Source organism: Acanthochromis polyacanthus, chromosome 23 (genome assembly GCF_021347895.1).
Source record: "Acanthochromis polyacanthus isolate Apoly-LR-REF ecotype Palm Island chromosome 23, KAUST_Apoly_ChrSc, whole genome shotgun sequence".
Taxonomy (NCBI): domain Eukaryota; kingdom Metazoa; phylum Chordata; class Actinopteri; family Pomacentridae; genus Acanthochromis; species Acanthochromis polyacanthus.
Genome location: NC_067135.1, coordinates 5,140,240 through 5,166,278, shown reverse-complemented (window position 1 = coordinate 5,166,278; position 26,039 = coordinate 5,140,240).

Below are 26,039 nucleotides of genomic sequence, written 5' to 3'. Positions count from 1 at the left end.
AAGATTTTCTGGGTTGAGAAAAAAGTGCATATGGATTGTAGCTGATATCCGCATTACAAGCTAAATTTAGATCACAGGTAGATTATAGGGTTTGTATTAAATTCATGTTCTCTCCTTTCTCTTTTGCCTTTCCTTAGAAGTTAGATTCTAATACCCTGACAGAATTCTGGATGAAGAAGAAGAAGACGGAGAATCACTAAATTAAAAAAAAGGAGAAGGGGGAAATGAGGAGGCTAAGAATAAAAGTGAAACATAATCTATAGGTAATCTTTTGATTTGGGCACATTCCCTTCTTGCTGCTGAATCAAAAGGTCTATTTGCATTTTTTAACAGATGAGGTTTTAATTTTCACAGTGCTTTGGATTACCTCAATTCAAAGCTCCCTGTCAGAAATGGAAAGATCTCTATCTTTGCTCCCCTTCGCCACTCTCTTACTTTCCTCTCTCTTGTTGTTGAATGTTCTTGTGGATGAGAAGAATCGGAAAAATTAATATACACAGGATGGTCTCTGTTGTCTGATCTAGGATCCTGTCACGCTGAATTATATCTGGACAAATTAGCTTTCTGTTCAAATTGATGTGCAAGTCCTAACCTGCATTTTGAGCAGTGGAAAAGACAAGTAAGAGAGAGCTGATGAGGAAGATGTCACTCCATTCCATCCAACAGCTGCACGCTCAGACAGCAAAGAGGTCAGACCTCCAATAATTGAAGTTTCTGCTTTGGTTTTTATGTTTCTGCACTGGGACACTTTATCATAAAGGTGTCAGTTTTTGCGTGATCCACCAACACAACCAACGTTATTCCCAGGAGGATTTTCTTTCTTAAACAACAGCTTTGGCTTTAAGGACAGGGAGAGTCCCACGTTACTCGGTATTGAGGGACAGGTGGAGACTGGGGAGGCGGTGGCAGCCGAAAAGCAATTAACATTCACAAATAGCGTCAGGGAAGCTATCCGCAGAGGTTACCCTGGCGCTGAATGTCACCTACTGCCTGGGCCCAATTCCTTCATTCAACCCTCCCATAAGGGCAGACACACTTAAATACATATTTGCATACAAATGCAGTGATTAACCCTCTAAGTGCATTAGCTCTGGCTGCTTCTCGGAGCCTCGGTGCTAATATCTCACTCACCATTTGTCTGTGTGTGCTTGAAATGAGGTGGAATAATGACCCTTTATTGACTTAGTTGAATTGTCTTCCATTGGCTTCCTCTGGCTGTTTTGTTTCTGGATTTCTGAAGTATATTATTCCTTTTCTTCGCCAATAAATCACAGCCAAGCTTTAGTTTGCGGTTGACATTATGACAATGTGCTCTGTTTGATTTAAGAAATGTATTTCCATATTGTCTCCGATAAAGCAATAAAGCATTGAAGCTCAAAAGTTAAATGATCCCAGCTGGGAAGTGTGCCATTACAAAGCAATACTAATAGGATACATTACGTAAAGCGTATAGAAAGAGCAGAGTAAAGACGTGGGATTGATCAACTCAGGGTAGTGTTGTAATAAAAAAAAAAAACAGCTGAAGAACCTTCTTGAAATGAAGACAGAGCAAAGCATTTCTTACTGCTTTGTAAGCTTTGTTCTATTTACAGCAGATGAATGCTGACATACTGGGGGAAACCACAGAATACGCCAAAGGGCTGATATGTTCCTACACCGCTGCTGAGGTTAGTCTGTACCCTACACCCAGGCAAGTGAGCCTGAGTGTAGAGGCAAAGAGCAAGAGCTAACACAGTAGAAGAGGACAGAATGAAAGTGTTTGGTTGTGAGAGTCCTGATCCTTTTTTTTTGTTGTTTGAGTCACACTTTGAAGACGCACTTCATGACCTCAGAGGTTCACCTTGAGGCTACAACAGATAACTCTCTGTGGAGTCAACAATCACAACAGAAAAGGAGAAGTATTGCACAATTCATAGCAGCTAGTCGTCACTACTTTCTTTCACCATGTGACTCTCCTTCACTCCACACTGGGTTACATACTGTTGCATAAAGATGAGGACCAAGTAGTAAATAAGAAACATTTAGAATTAGAGTGTTTTTCCCTCCTCATGCCTCCATCCCTCCCTAACTATGTCTGTCCTCCTCCTTTCTTCTCCATCTCGTCCTCCCTCCTCTGTCCATTGGTAACGCATACAGCCGTGAGCAGAGCTAATTAAATGCTTCTAAGTGAGTCGCCTCGCCTCGCCTGCCATTCCAGCCTCAGCAAAAGGTCATCCTACTCACAGGCATGAGGCAGACATTTCTCATGACTGTTTTCCTTTTGAGAAATTTAGCAGATTGTTAATTATCAGATTACAAGTTTGCCTTTTTAAAGGCCAGCACACCGCCCCGAGTTGGATGGCTGGAAAGAGAGGGAGAGAGACAGAGAAGAGGAATGGAGAAGAGGGGGAATAAGCAACGAAGATAGCTGAGGGGGTCCAGCTTTTCTCCTCTTCGCTCGAGTTAAGTCAGGGCTATGATTCGTGATCAGACAGAGAGAGAATTTGAGATAAGCAGAGGAGAGAGGCTCTCTGTCTGACAGTAACCCCTGTACTCTCTGTCTGCTCCCATCAGCCCCAAGCAGGCGATGCCTCCACCTCTCGTTCACGGCACCTAAATTTAAATAGAAACTGTTCAAAGTAACAGAGGTAGAAAGCAGAGCCTTGGCGTGTCGAGATGACTATGCCAAAACAAGCAAAATCACTGCAAAGGCACCAAGAACACTTGTTTACGTCTTTTTTCACCTTTCCTCGCCCAGCCTGAACCCTCCCGCTGTGTTGAGAGAGGCACAGGGCTACAGTGATGCCGGCCAGGTGACATTTTGCATTCTGCTTGTGAAGGCAGAGTCCTATGGGAGAGAAGCGTCAGAATTTCTGTTGCATCGTTGCTTTTGTAATGATCAAAGGGGTTGGGGTTAAAGATGTCATTGTTGGGTACCCATGAAGAACTTCTGGGAGGCTGTTTGCGTGTGCACTGGATGTAGTGACATTTGATGCATTACCTGTGTTTAACATATGCAGAACCTTCCTTTTGGTGGCATTTCAATACATAAGCCTCATACTAGACATCTATCTTTGTGTTAGAAAAGTCCCAGTGATTATTACCATCTGTTTCACTACAAAGTCGCGGATGAGCCACGAGGCATTTTAAACCTCCATTTACAAGAAATGCTCCACTATCTTCCAAATTGCTCATGTTTAACAGTGTTTCTTTAGCTGGATCCTTCGGTGCCCCTGGCTTTACTGCTATTCATGGCCATCAATCTATAAATTGATATGGTGAGTTAATGAGCCAATAATTGAGTCGTGAATCAGCTGTGGAAATAGGCAATGGCAAGTCATTGATGAAAGATCTGTGCTTTATACCTCTTAGCCAAATGCAAAGGAAACAAACAGCGTCCTGTATATGTAGGGCTATACTGCAGATCTGAAAAGCCAAATTTCAGTACTCATCCTTTAGATATGGAAACTCAGAAAAATGTATAGAAATCTGTTGTGACAGGAAACAACTCAATTATCAGTTACATTGCTTTCTGGGAGGCATTTTGATGTATTACTGGGGTTTCTGTCAATTTAAGCCCATTAACTATAAATCACATACTTTCTGCTTGTTGTGTTCAAGGACAGTCAAGCTGATGAAGCTACATTTCAAAGGGGAATACTGCACTTTTTTTTACTCCACTGTGATTATCTGACAGCTGCTATGGTTACCAGTCACTTTGCAAATTAAGATTTTACATGCAAAGCATATAATGAGCTTATAAAATATGCATTGTTACAGATTAAATTACCCAACAGCACAAAGTAGCTAAAATTAGTTCCTCCTTTAATGCAGCCACTGCATTAAAAGCTTGTTTTGCTTACACCAAAGTGCATCAGTGCAAATAATCCATTAATATAATGTTACACTCTGACGGGGGCCATTCTACCGTCTAATGCACATACGTCGACAACATTTCGCTGCTAATATGGCTTCTATTTAAGTCAAATTTTGAATGCAGGACTTCCATGTGTGATTTTTTAAATGTGCTATTACTGTCTTTAAATGACGTAATTCACCACTGGTGGTATCTTTTCTGTAGCTAATTCTCAAATAATGGATGACCAACCATCCTTGAAGGCACCAGCCACGGAAAGCTTTCAGACTCAACCCTGATTTGCAAATGAGAGACAAAAATAAGCCAGTTCTACTGCTGAATAGAAACAAACAGCTGAAAATTCATGTGTCAAAAGCATGTGCATGGATTACATAATGCACGCTCTGCACAGTATTGTCTTAGCTGATATCAACTGCATTTCACAGCCTCCCTTGTTTTCTTTGCCCTCACCTATGTCCCACTTCCTGACCTTCACCCCTCATTGGTGATTTGTAACTAATGTGCATAAGATGTTATTTGTGTCCCTGCCCCGGGCGACCAATGCTCCCTGTCCAAACAACCCACTGCCTAGCCAACTAAGTAAATAAATGGGACAAGAAGAACAAATGAATAAGTAGATAGATGTTCCCTTCTTGGAGACACAGAGGCCTAATTTGAGCTAATAAAGGATCACATCAAGCGTGACCCCTCGCTGCGAATGGAGGGTCGATGGAGTGTCTGAGAAGCCCAAGCAATCTCGAGTCAATTGCTCACTGGCTCAAAGATCTCATCAGCTTCTTTTCTCTTTACAGAAAGAAGGGGTTAGGACGGGGAATGAGAAAAAGAGTGAAACAGGAGGGAGGAGAAAGGTAACTGACAGGCGATGCTTTAAAAACAACATTGTTCACCCTTTCAATGCTCCGTCTCATCAGCTCAGTGCTAATCTGGAAAGGAGCCACTTAAGAACAAGCTGTTGTTTATAATACCATCAATCGATGGATGACCACTATCACAGCGGTAAAATGTCGGAGGAGGGAACACAGTAGATGAACAAAATGAATCCCTAACCCTTTCCCTTCCGCCCATCTTCAACTCTCTCCGGAGTTAGCCCCTGATCTGTGGAGTGGGGGTTTTGGGTAATCGGCAGAGCACTCGCAGCAGCAACTGTGATCTGATTTGTGGCAGAGGGCAGCCAATTACAACCATCGCGTCACTTTGTGCAAGACGGTTACTGCCTGCAGGAGGAGAGAACGAGGGAGGAGGAAGGAGAGGAAGAATAGATGGGAAGAGGCGAATAAAGAGAAGGAGGAGCTGACAGAGGTTAGAGAAAGAAGGGAGGAGATGACAACGAGCAATAAAGAGAGGGCAGGGATGAAGGGGAGAGAAGGGGAAATTAGAAAATGTGATTACATACTGGATAATTCATTTTCTTTTTACAACTCGGGGCTTAGTTTGTGTAACTTTGCCAATAATTGGTGCTCATAACTTTGCAATCATATGGATTCACATGTACATCTATAAAGTATTTGCAAGGGGTCGGGGAATCTGTACCAAAGGACAAAAAAAGACAGAAAAGAAAATCCCACACTGAATATTTCCAAATCCATATAAAATAAAGAACAGGTTTGATGCATGACAGCTGTGTCGGGGTCTTTCTGCAACTTATTATGATAATGTTGCTGTCTGAAATCACAAACAGGAGAGCACTTGTTATTCATGCACTGATGTTTTGGTCTGATCATGCCATGCCTCACCTTGCCAACTGGCAACAGAAGCTGCTGCCCAAATGTCTGTGCATGAATAAACTGGATAGTTGTCCTGTCCTGATTTTTGTTGATTTAAGAGTCTCTGACCACATGTTTCAGGTTTGAGCATTTCTGAGTCATGACCAGCGATAATTATATATTCATCAAAGTTGCAAAGATGTGGAACAAGGGAGTAATAAATGTGTGTGGACAGAAAAGTTGTACCAACATATTTTCTGCAGTTTTTATGACTAAAAATGAGAGGTCTGAAATGTAAACTCTACAAAACATCTGCACCACTGTGAGTGTTTGTACTTGTGTGCTGGTGTGGGTTCAGCTCTGCTTTCTGTCATCTGGTGGCATCTAAACATGTCAGCTGTAGCAACATTTCCATACATCTCAACTGTAGTCACTTTGTGTGATGCAATTTGGTGAAGGCTTTCTCCACATTTTAACATCAGTTTTCTTCCAAAAGAACAGCAGAAAGTGCCAAATATACAAAGATATTTCCACAGTAGTTGTTTTTAAACTTGGCTCTTAGCTATTGGCCAATTTAAAAGGGTTGCAGTTAGTTTATATCTATGTTTTTGTTTAATATTTCCATGTTATGTATGATGCATCACATGCTGTATAAAGTGCATGATAAATATTAAATTGCGTCTCTGTTTATTACTGTAGAGGGGATAGCAGAATCCAGCTGTAAGGAACATTAATGTAAAAGTGACCTGAATGCTGTCTCTTTAACAGGCAGCAATGTGATGCATCCCAAGTTTATAAAGGCCTTCTGTACCTGTGTACAACAAAAAATGGCAGCTGATTGTGTTGCAGTTGAAGTTAATAATAACCAATAAAGAATATGTACAAAAAAGCAAAGCAGAAAAGTTAGAAGATGACCCACACTTTTTACATTTATTATTTTAGTATTTCATTTTTTATCAATTTGGACATAATTGCAAAATTGTCATGTGAGATATGAGTTATGTGGATTTTCTTTAGCAGTTGTAATTTTTTTTGTGTGTGTGAATTGATCTGTGGGTGAAGGTAGTGAGGCTCCAACGCGGTCGGGGTTGCAGGCTCACACAGGCACTTTGGCCACCTCAAGGGGTCCTGTGGGAAAGTTGCAGGGAATGAGCGTGTGTTTCTGCGTGTACAGATGAGCGAAACGGATTAAAACCCGTGTGAAACATAGCGACATAAAAGTTTCGGTGTCATAAAATGTTGCCAGTGAAGCTAATGTGATGTTTACACCGGAGTTTGTAAGTTAAATGAGAAAACGTAGCGTGTGGAGTAGCGCCGCACCTGGTCAGTTTCTAATGAATGTAGCCGCAGGTAGCTGGAACATGAGCTGTGTGAATGTGCAGGATGTTTTTCCCCTTAAGTGTGTGTTATCAGTAAAGTTTAACAATAACTACTTGACAGCTTAAAGCCGCATTTTGCTCATGTGTTTGTGTTTTTGTTTACACAAAGTGAAGATTCTGTTTTAACTAATGCATGAGTGGAATTCTGTGTAGTGCGGCAGTGGTATTATTGTAAATAATGGTATTAGTAATATATAAAATTCCATATATATTTATTTTATTGTTCTTTTGTCATAATTCTAAGAAGTTTGGTCTGTCTCCCAGATATTGTGTGGAACCTTTTCTGGGGGCTCCTGTACCCACTTTTAGCTGCCCCACAGTGTCCTATGAATGTATTTTTTCCCACCTTACATCTCCCCTTTTGTTCATGTATTTGGAAGGAGAGGTTGGCGAGATTGCAGTTGTGATTTGTGTTCTCCACTTATGAGTTCACTTTCCATTTCTCATGTGTGCATTGTTTGATTTCTGTTGCCTAAGCGTATAAGACGGACGATTTTGTGCTTTTTGTCGGCTGTAAAGGATAAAAAATGCATGGAGATTGCCTCCAAAGACATTTGTGTGTCGGCCAGATCATCACAACGCAGAGAAGAGAGCCACCGGTTACATGTGCAACGCTATGAAAATGAGAAAACGGCATTAAGGCTGCATTAGTAGATTACTGGCTCTTGTGTTTGCATTATGAGCAAGCCAAATGAAATTACAAGTTATTACTTATGTCATTTTGTTTCATTTAAACATTGTGTTTGTGCAAATCAATATGCTGCATTCACATGACATCGTGCTACCAAGCAGACCAATCACTTTTACTGGTGTCTGCATTGGCATCATGTGTAGGTAAATGTCAGAGGAGGTGAGGCTATCGCCCACCTGCTGCAAAAATTCAGCCCACAAATAATAATCAAGCTGTAGATCTATGCCTGTCTGTATGTCTGATAGGATTTACTGTGAGCTTACCATATCTGGATACTTATATGTCTGTGTTATCACTGCAGTTATGCAATTTGTTTGAATTTGAATGCCTAAAATCCATCTTTTTACATCAACAGAGAATCATGTGGCAAAAAAGAAGCCCTCCTCCAGTCTGTGAGGTGAGTCTGAGCATAATAAAGAGCGGAACTGGCTTCCGTCTTTTCACAAAATGAGGAGATGGCACAGCGTTGCACCTCTACAACCGAATTTATCCACACTCTCATTCATTGCAGCATCACTTTTATTGCTTTTTCCTGAAATGCGAAATTAAAAAAAAAAAATCAACTTCTTATTACTTTTGACCCCATCAAAAATCAGGGAAAGCACCACAAAATGCAATGTGCCAAATTCCTATTTCCTCCTATTAGGTTCATTTCCTCTCCATACTCCCTTCATTAGCACCCGTGTTAAGCTCTGCAGAATTGCTAATAAGTTAATTGAGGGCTTCTTAAGACTGTGTAGGTGACATTGAGAGGGAGATTGGCCTCACTATGTGTGAGAATGAGCTTTGCATAATATTTAACGGCTACTCATGCTCCACATAGTGTAGCTGTAGCAACGCCTAGGCTCGTATTGTCTCATGCTCACACACACACAGATATAGAATTACACACCGGCGAACACACACTTTCCTGCTATGAGTATGGTGTCGGTATTAATTAAACACGTTGTATCCCACTAGGGGAGAAGCTGTGTGTGTGTGTAGCTGTGTATGTGTGCGATCAGTCACCTTCTATATGATGGGCCGAGTGGGCTTAAGCATGAAATCGACTGTATCCGAGTTGTGAGTGCTTTTCTCTCTATCGCACGCACACACTCACTCACTGCGGCATAAAGGCGATAGTCTGTTTTCATCGTATAATGTGTGTGTGTGGGCAGACAGGTTGACAGTGCATGCAGAGAGTCAGAGAGAAAGAGTCAGGCAGGCAGGCAGCAGCTGTATTGGGACTTCCCTTTGGGGCCAAAGGTTTCCTGCCTCGCTCTCTCTCTCTCTCTCTCCGTCTCTTCGCCTCTCTCTCTTCTTCCCCCAGAGGCTTTGTGTAGACAGAAGAGACTTCCATCCACACACTCACACATACAGATACTCCTTCCTCCATCGCAGACCAATTCTACGCCCACCAACAGGCCGCAGATGGTTGTCTGAGTGTCAGAAGAAATACACTGCAAAGTGAAATATTGAAAGGGAAGTCTAGTATGGTAATTCTGTCTCTTGAGTTTCTGTTTTGCTCCGGTTATGTGTGTGTGTGTGTGTGCTTTTTTTTTTGGGGGGGGGGGGGGGGGGTTCTGCTGGACAGCTTGATTGGCTAGCTGTCCGATTTCAGACTTCCCCACAACAGATCAACCTTGAACAACCTTTCTGTCCACTTGATAAGGTCCACTTACCTCCGAAAGCTCTTATCTCATTCACTCATTCACTGCAGTGAAGAAAGTCAGGAGAGAGATACTGCAGAGTGGCTCAGGTTTGAAAGATTTGTGTATTAAAACATGTCTGTATACTACACCAGTGGAAAGCACATAGAGGCTTAATATCTAGTCCAGGTAATTATGCAATCTCCTTTAAAGTATTTGGTTTAAGATGTGTTCTACTCCACTGCACATCATTTAGAACATTGAATGCTTTTATAATAACCAGCTGATTTTTAGGAAATAACATAAATCTGAAACCTGCTATCAAATAACAAATGCTTTAATGCAATGCATAAAACTATGAATGTATGATGTTCTTTTGCTTTTTAAAGTGTTGAGTCAATTTTGTAGACACCTCAATAAAATGGTCTGACATTTTCAGTACTAAGAAACATAAAATGTGAATTTTACTTCTGACCTTTTAGAAAATAGATTCCGCATCAGTCTCTTTTAGTTTTCCAAACATTGGGTTATGATAAAGACCAGACAGACTGCGTTTGAGTCCATACTAATAGGACCATCTTTCAATCAGAGGAGCTTCGGTAAGGTAGCTCTCAGGCAGGATTTATGTTCTGTCCAAACTGTCTGTCAAATGGTCAGATCCCATGTCGGATAGCGGGTGTCTAGGTGACCATTGTCCATCATTTTCCCCAATCAATGATCTGACATTCACACCCACTTCACGCTTTGATTGGCTTCCTGGGGAGATTGTCTGATAATGTGCGCCGTTTTCCCATTTTTATAAGAAATCACGTCTGCAGTCGCCTTATCGTGGCTGGTTATTCAGTGTGCCCTTAATTCTGACTGTTCAGAATGACTATAAGCACATCTTAAGAACTAATTCTGAGAGGCCATAAGCCGACCCTTGTCCACCCCATTATTTTGCCACTACAGCCCCGTTCCATCGAGTAGCTTGGGCATGCCGTAGCTGATCTGAGCCTTCTCAGAAATGCAATTACACATCAGGTCTTTGGCGGCTGAGGAGATGCCAGGTGAAGACAGCAAGAGCAGGGATTAGTTGACTTCTGAGGGCGGTGGAGGCTTGAAGAAAGACTCGTCTCCATTTCTGAGATGCACATTAAGAAATCTTACCTCTGCTGGTCGGTCGGAGTGAAAGAAGGAATGCAAATATGCCGATGGCAAGGCTGCACTCTTCTCTTCAGTAATGAGACTCGGTGAAATGGCCAGTACTGAAGGCATCGCCACGCCATATCACAACATAAACTAAAGAATATAAACACACTTCCCCCAAATCCGATTCATGTCCTACGTGAGGCAGCGACGTCCTTCTGAGGAACACTGGAAGTTGCCCAGCAGTGAGAAATGTGCAGGTAGCGGGTAGGATAAAGTTCAAATGAATGAACTGTGACCTGGACGATGTGGAAAGTGGTAGCGCAGCAGCTAACCCGTTATCAGTTTTGTATTTATTGTAAATAAATGAACACGGCAGCTTGGTGACCCTGAAATAAGACTCCCAATCACATGCAGCTCCTGAACCAATCTGTGTTGTTATCTGTATTAGGAGCCTTTACACCAGCAACACTGGAAACAAGCAGTAAGCTGCATTTAAATTGACAGTGTGATTGATTTGCTCACAGGTGGCTGAGTGTGGGTGTTTCCTGGTGGCTTTGCTACATTTGGTGTGTCTAAGTGTAACGCATCATCACTCAGTGTGGAGTCAGTTACATTTCCAAAGCTGGATGGCATTTACAGCTTTATGCAATTAAAAAAGCACCCATATTATGCACATTTAAAGTTTGAGTCTTCTAGAATATGTTTAAATGTTCAAAAAAACACATTATTTTTCTCATACTGCACATTACTGTAGCAGCTCTTCTTCATCTCTGTCTGGGACTCACCATTTTAACTCCTGTCACTTTTTTTCTCGCCTTGGTAACAGCTACATATTATGGGTTTTAGATGCTGGAACTTATATCATGAGCAAAATGATAATAAATTCAGACAGGATGGGTTTCATGTGTCACAAAATTAAGAAGCCAGTCCTGACAGTTTCCAGAGTGGGACTTTTTGTATCATTCTTCTTCTTCAGAATTAGTTTCCTCTTTGAACAAGTGCGGCTCAGTTACTTCAGTTATATCAACATTAAGTGCAATATTATTTTTTTCATTAGTTTGTGTACTTCAGTTTCTCTATCATTTGTAATATTTCATTTGCATTATTTTACTACATGTGTAATATTTCACTTTTATGTACAACATGTCATTATATTGTGGAATATTTCATTCTTTCAGATGTATAATTCCAATTTCATGTGCAGTATTTCTTCATGATGGCCGGGTGAGATTATTTCTTCTTCTTCTTATGTCTTTCGTATTCCCGTTGACAACCATGTCTTTCCACTTTTCTCTGTCACACGTTGCATACAGTACAGTGTTGGCATTCGATATATTTGTCCAGTCTTTGATGTTGTCAACATATGTCATTCTCTGGCGTCCTTTTGCTTTCTTCCCTTTTATTTTGCCTGTAATCGCAAGATTCTCTGCACTATTCTTCCTCATCACATGTCCTTGGAATTTAATTTTTCTCGATTTGATGGTTGCCAGCGTTGTTCTTTAAGCACCTCTTCACTGGTTACTCTTCCTACCCATGATATTTTTAGCATTCTTCATAGGAGTCACACTTGCCTGGAGTCTCTTCTGCAGGTTGTTTGGTATTGTCCACGTTTCGCATCCATATAGCAAGATTGGCCAGATGTAGCATCTGAGTATTCAGAGTTTTGTGAAGATGGTCTTTTTCTTGTCAAAAACATCTTTGGCTATGACAAGTCGTCTCTTGATCTCCTGGTCTGATCTGGCATCTTATGTTAGCTTGCTGCCAAGGTAGTTTGATATTGTCACCTGTTGCATTACTACCTGAGTATAATTGCCAGTATTGCTTCTTACTTTTCTATTCTGTAGCCTTATTTCAGTGTACTCTTTGTATTTTCAGTAATATGCCCCACTTAGATATTTTTTTCACTTAATTTGCTAGTGTTTTGTGGTTTTGTTTTCTGAGTTGTATCTTGCAAAAATCTTATTTTATCTTACAATTTGCCACTGTCTAGCATTGAGTGGTTTTACATTGTTTTAGTATAGATGCACGTGAGCTAGTGTGGTCGACCTGCAGCGACCTGGAGCAACCAGTTCATTAGAACATTTGTAAACAAGACGAACCAAATGTTTGTAACAGTTTATTAATGGTTTTGATTATTTGGTAAGCAGTCTATATGTAACAGGATTGCTTTTTTAAAATTGCGCTGATGATTATAATATCTTGTTAGACGACACCGATCTGGAGGCTTCCTCTGCCACTGGTCTGCGTATTAAAAACAATGCTATCAGGCAAGGCATCTCCGGCACAGAAATCGGAGTAGTAATTTGAAGCGATAAGACCTAATTTGTATGAATTTGTTCAAGTTGGAAATGAAGCTCATTATCCTTGAGGTCTTGTTAAACTCTGAGTGAGAGAAGGAACATGAATTTGAAATGCTTTTGAACTACAGATTGGTTGCTCCATGTTGCTAAATGGAAATGTGAAAGCCTTGCAAATCAATTCATGACTAGTCTGGTGAAATAATTTCAATGCTGCATTACAATTGTTCTGTCTCCAGGAAACTGGAGGAGACTGTTTATTTTATCCTAAAGAGCCGTACGTCTCCGACAAGGGTACTGTACATGCACATGTGGCAAGATTCATGTGCAGGGAGTTTAATCAGGGAGCTTTGTAATGAAGTGAGGCCGCACAATGCAGGATCACCAGTTCCACACACAGCTGGAATGCTTGTTGTGAATGATACCTGCTGCACATACAGTGATTTTGTTAAGTGGATCTCTGCTTTCTCCCGCAAGACCAATCTCTCCTGGTCTGTCATGCTGGACAAGTAGTTATTGAGCAAAAGATTGAAAGTAAGAAAGAAGAGATTGGACGAAGAGACTGGAAAAAAGAGAGGGAGGGGAGCGAGGGGCAAGAGACATGGCTGAAGAAAAAGTGAAACGGCGAGGGGAGAGGATGAATGTGGGCAAAATGAAAGGATGGCAGAAGTCAGATGAGTGAGAGAAAGAAGCGCTGGGCTAATGGGAAGCACAGAGAGAGATGGAGAGATGGATTTGACTGAATAAACGAGAAACGCAGACTGACAGAGACAGCCGAGCCAAAGTGAGAGACTGCCCTGGAAGGCAAAAGATGTGGAAGGAGAGGAGAGGACAGCTCAGCTCTGCTGCTTGCTATTCCAGGTGTCATCTTTTCCAGTCGCTGCTGATTAGTGCCTGAACATATCTCCTGGGGAGAAAATTAAATATTGATCTATTTTTCTCTCTTCGTTCTAACTCCCATCCTCTTTTTTTTTTTTTTTTTTACTCTGCTTCTTTTTTTTTTGTATAGAAAAGCACACTGCTGTTGGAATTTCAAATGTGACTGCTCAGGGGTAAGCTTTTCACATATGACCAAAAAAAACACCTCTCCCCAGCACCCTTAAGGCCTCTCACCCAATGGTCTGTGCTTTTTACTACACTTTGTTCAGTGCAGTGGATGCTGCTGCATATTACATGCTTGCCAACAGTGTCCTTTTGTAGGTATCATAATAACGAGACATCCAAGAAACCAGAAATTAAAAGATCACATATGCCACAAAGCTGAAAATGTATATATACTTAAAATGTACAAAATGACCGAAAGTGTTATTGCAGTTTCAATGAAACTTAATTTATTACATTAATGAATAGTTCAGTGTCTGTCTTCCTCTGGAATTTACTCAAAGAGCTATGCAGAAGCAGAAAATGTAATGTTTCCAATGTATTTGTGAATTCAGTGTACCATTTCCATTATTTTGCCAACTTGAAAGTCTTGCATCCTGATTCAGTGACTGCAATTAATATTTCTGCTGGTGATAAGTCCTCCAGTTATGTGCCCCGTTCCTCTACTCAAAAATGAAGCAAGGATTGATAACAATAACTAATATATTAAATGGAAGGGAATTTGAGGAGAAATATATTTTGAATATAACATATCCATATATGGATATATCCAGTCTACATATTTGATCATTGGTAGCTTGTGCAGTGCAACGAATCTTAACTATTTATAGCGACCAACTAATCTGTCCCTTCATCAGCCACTCATTATGGTTGTAAGCTTTGACTCATTACTCATTGATTTTGGGTCACCCGAGGGCAACAAAGCAAGCTGTGAACATAGAACAGGCATTATTACGAAAGCTGATAAGGGAAATATGTTAGTTTTCTTCTAACATAGCCAACAGATGCAAAAATCCAAATCCCTTTCTAGTTGTGTTTCTTGCCAAAGGATGAATGTCCAATCCAATATTGTCTCTTTGCTCCTCACCTGCTCTGTCTCTCATCCAACCCAGTCTGCTGCAGTTTTGCACAGGCGGTTAGTGGGTTAAACACAGTCTGTTGTTGTTGTTGTTGCTTGTTTTGTTTGGGCTGAAACGATCCACTGATAACAGCAGTAAAAAATCATTGGAAGAGTAACTGCAGCAGCCTGTAAAATCAAGAATACTAACCCAAAAGATTCTTAATCCTTTGTAGATGTTAAGTCATGTTTTCAGTCTGGTGATGTTTTTCTGTTGATTCATCCTCTCGTGTCATGTGACCCACCATTAATATAAAACATTGATTATCCATCCATTAGCCATTCCTGCTTAATCCTGTGGAGAGTCGCGGGGGACTGGAGTCTGTCCCGGTAGATGCTGGTTGAGCGGCAGAATCCACCCTGGACAGGTCACCAGTCCATTACAGGGCTAACACAAAAAGACAGACAATCACACACACTCACACTCACACCGACAGCCAATTTCAAATCAGCAGTTAACCGACCATGCGTGTCTTTTACTGTGGGTGGAAGCCAGAGCATTGAGAGAAAACCCACACAGGCACACGGAGAACATGCTAAGCCTGCCAAAATATTGATTTGCGCAGCTTTAAGTGTATTACATGCAATTATCTTATTGTCAGTTCAGTCGTATAACCGATAGCCAACCACAGCTTTAGCCTTTATTCCATCCATGGGAACTGACATTACTTGAGTACGTTAACAGATGTGACAGAGGTGGCTAGATAACACTACATACATCACTGATCCACAGTAAAACCATTCCCTTCCTATTGATTATCCCTGAAAGTACACGAAGGTACACAAGGACATAAGTAGACCATATGACCAGAAGGGTGTATCACATATAAAAGACAAAATAATAAAACGATTAATAGCCTTCACGCCCACCGCAGCCTCCGATCCTCTGGGGGGCATAAAAAGAACAGCCAAGCACTTAAATCCTCTCCTTTCTACCCCCTGTCCCTCCTCCTCTCCCCCAGCCCCGTGTCCTGTTCTTCTCTGTGGAACTCTGGCTTTCAGTGTGACGGCCTCAGCTGCGAGGGCCCAGAGTGGTTGTGACAGGCCAGGATAGCAGCCGTTCCCCGCTGTCTCGGAGGATTAGGGCTCCTTGTTAAGGACGACTCGGGGATGCCTCGTGGTCCCTCTACCTGACTTCTATAGGTGCTTCTCCACTTTACAGGGAAGATTGGGCATTTATCGACTCCGGTAAGGGAAATGAAACACCATTGATGATAAAGTTGATCTAAAATAGTCGCAATTAAATATTAACAGCATGTGTTCATGTTGCTTTGCCAAAGGGTGCCTGCTGGTGCTAATTACTATACATCAAGACCACTGTATGGGCAGGAAGACCAGCGCCACACTACAAATTCTGCACTGTGAGTAAACAAAACAGCAAGTACTTGTATCTTCACTCCGAACACCTTCAGGCTGAATAGATCGCCTTTTCCTGACTAGGACTCAATGAGTGTTCGTTTTTGTTGTCCCTGTTTATTTTACATAGTGAAAACAACAATTTGAGATGGAACAATTTTTGCCTGTTTGTTGATCCCAATTTGGACATGCGTACTATGGTAATATGGTTATTTCTGACAATATGTGGGTGAAATTACTTATCCACCCAAACCAGATGATACACAGCCTGTGCTCTTGTCTATTCTGATGCAAATAGCACCATCTCCTACCCATGTTGGTGTAATTTTGGAGAAACAGCAGCTCTGATAGGGTTACGAGACAAAGGTTACAGACATACAAACAGGGAGAACAACAAGCAGCAGTAGTTGGCTAAAAATTTCAATAATTTAAAATATTTTAGACCAAAAAGGTAAGTTTGTTAGTGTTCACTGTAGTTCTCTTTAATGCAATTTATATTAAAGACCTAAATGTGTTTTGAGTGACTTAAGTTGTGTGTTTACAGCATGTCATGGAGCAACAACTAACAAAAGGCGGGGGAAAAGATTATGTTAATGAGCATTTTTATTTCAACTTTGGCTCATGATAATGGCTATTATTTTATACTGACATTAAACTTAATATGTTGAGCAGATGTCGGTGAGTTCAGTCTGTGAAAGTGTTTTGAAGTATGAACCTATAATGCTTTGTTTTCCGAGGCTGATGTTTTTGACAAGAAGCTAGAAGTTATTTTGGTGGTTTAAAGGCAAAACCTTTTGCTCTCAAGTCAATAAAAGATGCCACAGTTGTGAGTTTGTTAGTTTTTCTTAGGCTTTGTCCAAATCAATACGGATATTTTGCAAAATGAACATTTGGGCCTTTTATCCACATGCAAATTGTACTTTAGGTCACTCACGGACATTTTTAAAACTAGTTAGTCTATTTGGTGATGTGAAATAGGATTGTGGGAAACAATTATATCACATTTAGTTAGTGCATGCTCATAGTTGCTTTGTGTATTGAGTATGTGTCTGAAACAGACACATACTGATTTTTTTAATGTTTTGTTAGCACTAGCAGGTACAATTTAACAGATTAATTTGGCTTTGCAGCACCACTTCACTACCACACAAAAGCCTCTGTGTCCGCTGTGCACAGTGTTAGCTGGTCTCCAGTTTAAAGTCTGCAGGAAAAAAATGACAGTTTTCTCTTGTATTTGATGTATCATTGATGTAGACTGGCTCAGCATGCTTGCTGGAGCCTCAGTGGTCATTTTTGCTTTCTCATAATCGTGCAGTATTGATGGCTGGTAGTTATCTTGCTTTAGACAAAGAGGATGGTGATGAATTCGCCACTGTTTTGTATTTAGCGTCGCTATTAGTCAGCCGTTACTATTTATTTATTCTTTCTGCTCCTCGGGTCCCAGTGCAATAAGCTTTCTGTAACGCATGCCTCATTTACAGCTTCCGAACACAGTCATTCCAAAATATTGCACTGCAAGGTGCACGGTGCGTATTCCTTGGCGGTAACTTATGCTCATATTAGCAACATAATGAGCTTTAATCTCCATTCCCACAAAGTACGCGTCACTGGTTCAAGATAACACCTGTGAACATAACGAACTAACATCTGGTATGATGCTAATGAGGGGAGAACACCGAAGTTGTGCTGTTGATGTTTGTAATGCTGTCAAGGTGCTGACTCAGAGATGCATGAGGCGATGGGTTAAAATAAGGCTTTTGAGGACGCTCTGAGGTATTTTCATGGGAGAATAACAATGTAAATGAGTGTTGTGTTAATCTGTTAAACTGCCAATAAGCATTATAGTAATAATAGCAGGAAAATTAATGGACAGATGACTTTGTAGTGGGAAGAATCGGCGTGAGTATTCTGTTTTTCTCTCCTGTTTGCCGTTCTGTTTTTCTCTCCTGTTTGCCGTGTAAAGCCATTAAGACTTATTGTCCTTGACATAGCAACTGTAAAGCAGGCGCTTGCTAGCCAATTCCCACTTTTTCCCCAATCGACCTCTCTTTTCCACATTGGTGAGCAATCATGATGAAAAAAATGCCTGACCTTTGGTTTTATGGACCATTTGCGATATGGAAAAAAATGTCAAAATGTGATTTCTCTAACTACTGCGGTTAGTGAAGAAAAACCCAGCAGCCCTCAGAAGCACCGGCCAGAGAAAGGCCTTTGTTGTACGTGTATTCTGTATGGATACCTTTATCCACCAGTATAAACTGAACTTTCATGCACCACAAATAGCCATCAAGCGGACATAGTAAACTGGTGAGACTGAGGAAAAGACAGCTCTTGCATTAAAAGGATGACCCTGGAACAGATGGGATGCTTTGCTCTGCTGACAAAGCTTAAGGCCTAAGACCAGACTCCATCACGATGACCAGTCCACTGTAGACTCCACAAAAGAAATGGCAAGTAAATCTTGACTGGCTGAGATCCAAACATCCAATTATTCAGCGTCAGGGAAAGCCTCTCCTCTTCCAGCCTGACTTTATTTGAAAAATTTGAACAGGCCAAACAGGAAATGTGCTTTCATTTCCAGAGGCAACCAAGAGCCAAGACTGAACGCCATTTTAATGAGCTTTCCCAATGAGGTGCCACCTGTTTTATCCAGATAATTGGATGATTGGCCACCCTTAAACGACCCTGGTTTGGCAAGCAATCTTTTTCTTTCTTTCTTTCTTTCTTTCTTTCTTTCTTTCTTTCTTTCTTTCTTTCTTTCTTTCTTTCTTTCTTTCTTTCTTTCTTTCTTTCTTTCTTTCTCAACTATACACACTAACTTCCTTCCTAGAACAACCACAACAAATGCATGTAGAAGCACATTGTTATTGAAAAGACTCAGCAGATGATGAGAATGCCCAAAGCAGACAGCAGACAAACATTCAGCTTATATGCGGAAATTATTTTTACCTGCCACTGTAAACCTTTTCTGCAGCACGCAAACAGCTCAGCTTCATAGAACTTGGGTTTATTATTTTCACAACATCAAAAATAAATCCATTCCGAGAGGGAAACTGAGATATGGAGTCTCTCCTGCCGCTTCACATACAGTATGTAGCTTCTGTAGCTGTGAGATGCTGCGGCTCAGTGATGGTTTTAACAATGACTTTATGTTTGCGTATGTTATTATGAATGCAGCTGCTGTAGAGCAGACACTGGACTCCTCACCTAGACAATTCACATGATTTAATCAATTTCACAGCGAACAATTGAGCAGCGCAGTCTGATGGAACTTGATAATTTCATCATTTCACACTGCTGTTTTACATACAGCAGACATAGCCAGCTGATGCTCTGCCCTTGACTAAGAAAGAAATTGCAACTTCCTGGTCTCTCTCTAGGTGAATAATCCACAAGAGACCTTACAGAGGGAGATTCAGTGTCAGTTTTGGAAGCAAAAAGACGAGCGTCATTGTATTAAATGAGCTGAAGGAATAAGATGGACATTTTTACCCAAATGCAACGGCTTTACCACGCAGTCATCTTATATGCTGTACTAGAGACACTGCTGTATTTAAAGAAATGTAAAATGTGTTATCTGTCAGCAGTCAAAGTTAATGAAGTCTTTGCTTATGGCTCATGAAGTTGAGACTACAGTATATAGAATTGTGTTCCAGAAAGAGCTCACTTCACCTTCACGTACGCACAAAACTAAACTTGCATATTTATTACAAGTTAAAGGTCCTACTAAAAGGTAAAGTCAGCTATTCTAATCCAATACAGCTCTTGTCAAATGCAGTAAATATCTCCTCACAGTCCTCAGGCTAAGCTGCCTGTCTGGCTAAATACTAGAGCTATGTCGAAAATTCATTTCTCCATCACTCACATGTATGAAATGACAAATGAAAACAGACCCCAGGTTGAAAAAAACTGAAGTTCCCCTTTAAGACAACAGACGAGTGATGAAAATTCAGTTGTCATGAGTGGGGAAATTAGCTATATAGACAGAAACATGTTTTGCACACCAGGCTGTAAACATTAATTTATGCATTTTGACATTGGGTTCTATGGGGAATTATTTTCTTTTAGAGCCAGCCTCAAGCAGCAATTCAAGGAACTGCATTTTGTGGCACTTCTGCCTTGGCCTGGTATCTTTCTGCATGGAGTTTGCATGTTCCCCTGTGCATGCTTTGGCTCTCACCGGGTACTTCAGCTTCCTCCCACAGTCCAAGAACATGCTGAGGTTAATAATTCTAGATTGTCTGTAAGTGTGAATGTGATTGTGCTTGTTTGTATCTATATGTAGCCTGCGATAGACTTCACCCTAAGTCAGCTGGGATAGGCTCCAGCCCCCCACAACACTAGTGAGGATTAAGCATTGTATAGATAGTGGATGGATTTTTTAGATGAACAGAAAGCAGGATTTAAGAAAAAAAAGGTGCCTTGAATGTATGGCTGAAAGTCACATATTCTCATTAATTTTATTTTTCTTTTTTTTTGCAATCAGTAAACCATCACCTGCCTTTACTGTAGCTACATGTGTGAATCCCAAACATCAATGCTTTGTGTGACACTGCGCTGACAAACCCTGCAGGAATTTGATCAATTTACCGATTTGCTTGACTAATGCATGTACATGAAAACCATTTTAGTCATGGAAAAAAAACCTCCAGGAACCACAGCGCAATATATGTAAGACAGTATGAAAGACACTAATACCAGTAACTTGGCCCACTACTGTACTTGAGCAGCTCCAAAGAGTGTAATAACCAGGGACCACTGCTCCTTCATGACTGGGGGGCTGACCTTTCCACAGTGGCTGCCCCTCAATTTGCCAGTCCACAGGCCCATACAGGCAGATAATAGGCATCCTCAGGAGTCACTATGTGTCTATATAGTCAGGCATGGACACAGAACTGTAGTGGTGCATTCAAATGTCAGCTATATTTGTTGGCGAAAGGGCAGTGGCAGGCACTGTATCTGCAAGGTAGTGCAAATGGAACAGCTGTTATTAAAAGTAAAGATGTAAAGGACAGACTGGTGGAAGTTGTGATGACAGAAATACAGTGATCAATAACGAGTTGAAGGGATCAGGACAACTTTATATTAAAGGAGATGTCAAATAAGGATCTGGGGAATCCTGAGGTGATTCAAGAAGACGTTGAGTTTATTTTCTTTCTAGTGCCATTTAATAAAAAGTACTCCAGGTGTATAGGAAGTAGCTATAATTGCAAATGCAAAAACAAGAGATTAGGGTAGGAGAGGCTTGTACGTTCATCTCGTCTCCAAAATCCGTTTGGCACATATGGCAGTTGTAGCTTCCCTACAGCTGTGGCATAGGGCAATAGTGGACAGCAGCAGTTTTTATTTTTCTTGCAGCAGCTGGCTCTTTGTTTCCTTGCTGTTTTCGAGGAAAAAAAACTGACTCCAGTGGCTGCATATTAACTCCTCTAATTACTCTAAGGACTAGATTAAACCCATCTAGACCAAACCCCATGTAAATGAATGCCAGTTGTAATTTCCAGCTAAAACATCACTGTGATATTTTATTAAATCCATTACAACCACTATTTTGTGTTAATAACAGATTGCTCTGGTGGCCACCTAACTCTGCAGCATCCCCAGGTCTTAATAGTTTTAAAGCGACTTACATCTTATTATTTTGGAAAATGATGTGTCAAGTGTTTTTTTCTCAAGCGTTAGTAGAGACTGTAATGAGAGTTTAAAATGAGATGAAATAACTGATTAACACTGCCAGGAGGCCAGAAAAAGGCCTCTGGTATCATACACACGTGGACAAAATTGTTGGTACCCCTCAATTAAAGAAGGAAAAACCCACAATTCTCACTGAAATCACTTGAAACTCACAAAAGTAACAATAAATAAAAATTTATTGAAAATTAAATAATCAAAAACAGCCATTACTTTTGAATTGTTGATTAACATAACTATTTAAAAAAACAAACTAATGAAACAGGCCTGGACAAAAATGATGGTACCTCTATAAAAGATTGAAAACTATTTGACCAGAGTGACATGATTAACTCAGGTGTGTCATTTAATTGACATCACAGGTGTTTCCAAACTCATAATCAGTCAGTCTGCCTATTTAAAGGGAGACAAGTAGTCACCCTGCTGTTTGGTGAAAAGGTGTGTACCACACTGAACATGGACAACAGAAAGCGAAGGAGAGAATTGTCCCAGGACATCCGAAAAAAAATTATAGACAAACATCTTAAAGGTAAAGGCTATAAGACCATCTCTAAACAGCTTGAAGTTCCTGTGACAACAGTGGCTCATATTATTCAGAAGTTCAAGACCCACGGGACAGTAGCCAACCTCCCTGGACGTGGCCGCAAGAGGAAAATTGATGACAAATTGAAGAGACGGATTGTTCGAATTGTATCCAAAGAGCCCAGAGCAACCTCCAAAGAAATTAAAGGTGAACTCCAAGGCCAAGGTACATCAGTGTCAGATCGCACCATTCATCGTTGTTTGAGCCAAAGTGGACTTCATGGGAGACAACCAAGGAGGACACCACTGCTGAAAAAAACTCATAAAAAAGCGAGACTGGAATTTGCAAAAATGCATGTTGACAAGCCACAAAGCTTCTGGGAGAATGTCCTTTGGACAGATGAGACCAAACTGGAGCTTTTTGGTAAGGCACATCAACTCTATGTTCATAGACTCAAAAACCAAGCATACGAAGAAAAGAACACTGTCCCTACGGTGAAACATGGAGGAGGCTCAGTAATGTTTTGGGGCTGCTTTGCTGCATCTGGCACAGGGTGTCTTGAAAGTGTGCAAGGTACGATGAAATCTGAAGACTATCAAGGCATTCTGGAGAGAAATGTGCTGCCTAGTGTCAGAAAGCTTGGTCTCAGTCGCAGGTCATGGGTCTTCCAACAGGACAACGATCCAAAACACACAGCCAAAAACACCCAAGAATGGCTAAGAGAAAAGCGTTGGACTATTCTAAAGTGGCCTTCTATGAGCCCAGATCTGAATCCCATTGAACATATGTGGAAGGAGCTAAAACATGCCATTTGGAGAAGACACCCATCAAACCTGAGACAACTGGAGCTGTTTGCTCATGAGGAGTGGGCCAAAATACCTGTTGACAGCTGCAGAACGCTCATTGACAAATACAGAAATCATTTAATTGCAGTGATTGCCTCAAAAGGTTGTGCAACAAAATATTAAGTTATGGGTACCATCATTTTTGTCCAGCCCTATTTCATTAGTTTGTTTTTTAAAAATAATTATGTTAATCAACAATTCAAAAGTGATGGCTGATTTTGATTATTTAATTTTCAATAAATTTTTATTTATTGTTATTTTTGTGAGTTTCAAGTGATTTCAGTGAGAATTGTGGGTTTTTCCTTCTTTAACTGAGGGGTACCAACAATTTTGTCCACGTGTGTATATCACAGTTGCCGGTTGTACGCCACCTTGGATTGTACTACATTCGCTAATTTTTTGCCGTTCAAACTCTTCTGATGGCAGTTCTTCCAAGAAAAGGAAAGCCATCTCCGTGTGAGTGAAAAAAGATATAATAAAACGCTCGGAACAGGGCGAAACACCGACAAACATCGGTCAAGTTGTAAAAAACAGCGCAACATATTGTAGCGACCCTCTGTGTTGAATGAGTGAGACTTTATCTCGTTCTTTGATCATTTATTGAGCCTTCACACAGGCAGCTGTGGGCCGTACTCAACACCAAAATAACTACAAAAACTATAACTTAGCTCCAGAATTAGCCGCCATTCCCATATGATGTTATCTTCTTGTAAAATGATTCATACATGCATGAAAGTCATTGTATCCATGACTTTTCCGAAGCACTGATCATAATGTGATGCACAAAACAGCTTTGTTTAGTTTCTTGCCATGTCGTGATTTTCACTGGAGTCCCGACTTACGGAGAAAATCAACTTGCATCTCGCTGTAGGAGCGGAACTTCGACATAAGTCGAGGACCCCCTGTATATCAGTTTGTCACAATGTTAGACCTACCAACAGGTGAAGTGTACGACACTAATCGTCACCTTACAATGCACTGTTCTGTCATTAATGAAGATCTTACCCATTTCAACCACATCAACATTGTTGTAGACCAAGCAGCATCCTCTTTGAGCAGGACAATACGCCCTGCCACCATGCAACAACTGCTCAACAACAACTCAGTGAATACAACAGTGCCCTTAGCGTTAACCGTGCCTGCAAACTCACCAGATCCCGATCTGTTCAATAAGCGAGGTCCCATCCTGCAATCCAATGATCTGCTGACAGACATGGCAGGAAACCTCCAGAGATCTTGTCTTCATTCCTAGACTGAGGTGTTCTAGTGGCACAAGTACGACCAACAAGAAGCTTTTCTAATGAGGTGATGAAGATGCTAACCTCCAAAACGTCCTTAAACAAGGCCCCCTGACTTGACTTAATTATAAAGCTGAATACACTTAAAAGATATATTGGCACATAGCTCGGGTTAACTTTCCCGCTGCCTTTCAGCAGAACACAGCCCCCTCCCAAGCTCTGAAATTCTAAGTATTCTCGTAAAGTCTCCGACAAGACGTACACAGAATTTGAATCTGCACCAAGTAGTAAGATTTTAAGAGTGTGTAGTCTCCTTCTTCTCCTGAATCCCTTTATCAGCGGAACAGGGAAATATCTGGCACACCCGAGATGAGACAAGCGGACCTACTGGCAGATGGACTGACGGTTTGAATGAGAAAGAGGTAGAGATTTGCAAGGTAACGTGTGCGTGGATCATGCATTTAGTTGGCGGGGGGCGGGGGAAAAAGGGAAGTCTTGTGTTTGTGTGCATTTGTGTACTCACAAATGTTTGAACCTGAGAGTTGGGAGGGTGGTAGGGGGGGCAGACTTAGCTGGGTAATTGAGTGCTTAATCCCATCAAAGACTGCTTCATGCCATCCGCTTCTTCCATAATCTGCCCATAATTACACACTTCCAGCATCTCTCTCTCTTACACACACACACACACACACACGCACACACAAAGTTCTTCCTGCTCCTGTAGAACGCCGTAAAAACAGTTCATCTTAAGGTTATTGGTGATGTTTTTGCCCAAATTACGAGTTCTTGTGGACAGTTTCACAGCACCAGTGACCTACACATTTATTTAACATACTGTAGCCTGCCTAACTCTGGATTTTATAGTTTTATATAGTTAAAGCGATTTAGAAGCAGCAAAATCAGGCACAAAAATGCTGCAAAATAGTATTAGATTAGGTCCTGTGTTTGCAAACCTGCGTGTGGAAGTCTGACATTTCTATCTTGTTGATGACACCGTATTTACATTTTGCCTACTAGCGTTTGCCGTGCGTACTATAAAACCCCCGGATTAATATCGTCAGCCATTTTTTTTAATGATCTCATCCCAGTCACTCACTTGATATGACTTTGTCACATTGCAGAGAGAAATCCATTAGTGTCTGTATTTGGTTTCAGGTTGTCCACAGAGATACGGAACCATTCGTCTGTCACTGTATGATGTATACGCTACACAGTGAACGAAAACCCCTCTTAACCTGTGGGTCAGTGCAGTGAATCGTGGCGCTGACACATCTTTGATCACGGTACTAAATGGCTCCAACAAGATAGTTGTCCCACATAAATCCTAAATGATCCAGGTGAGCCATGGAGGAAAAGGAAAAAGGAGGTGCTTGTTTCTCAGGCTGCCATGGCCAAAGGGGCTAACACTGGGGCTAGTAAATAATATGGTAAACACTGATGCTTTTATTCCTCAACACTCCCATCTGTCTGGCCCAGGGAGCCAAAATAAATACCGGTGGAATGGAAGAGGGAGAGGGAGTATGATGAACCAACAGGGCCTGCAGCAGATTAGAAATGCAGACTTTTGACTGGAGGCAGCCTGAAATCCAAGTCAGCCTGAAAATATTTGGTATGGAAAAATGAGTATGTAAAGCCTTCTCTGCACCATCAACTACCATCAGTGTGCCCATGAGCAAACCACTTCATCCCCCAGATTGCTTCT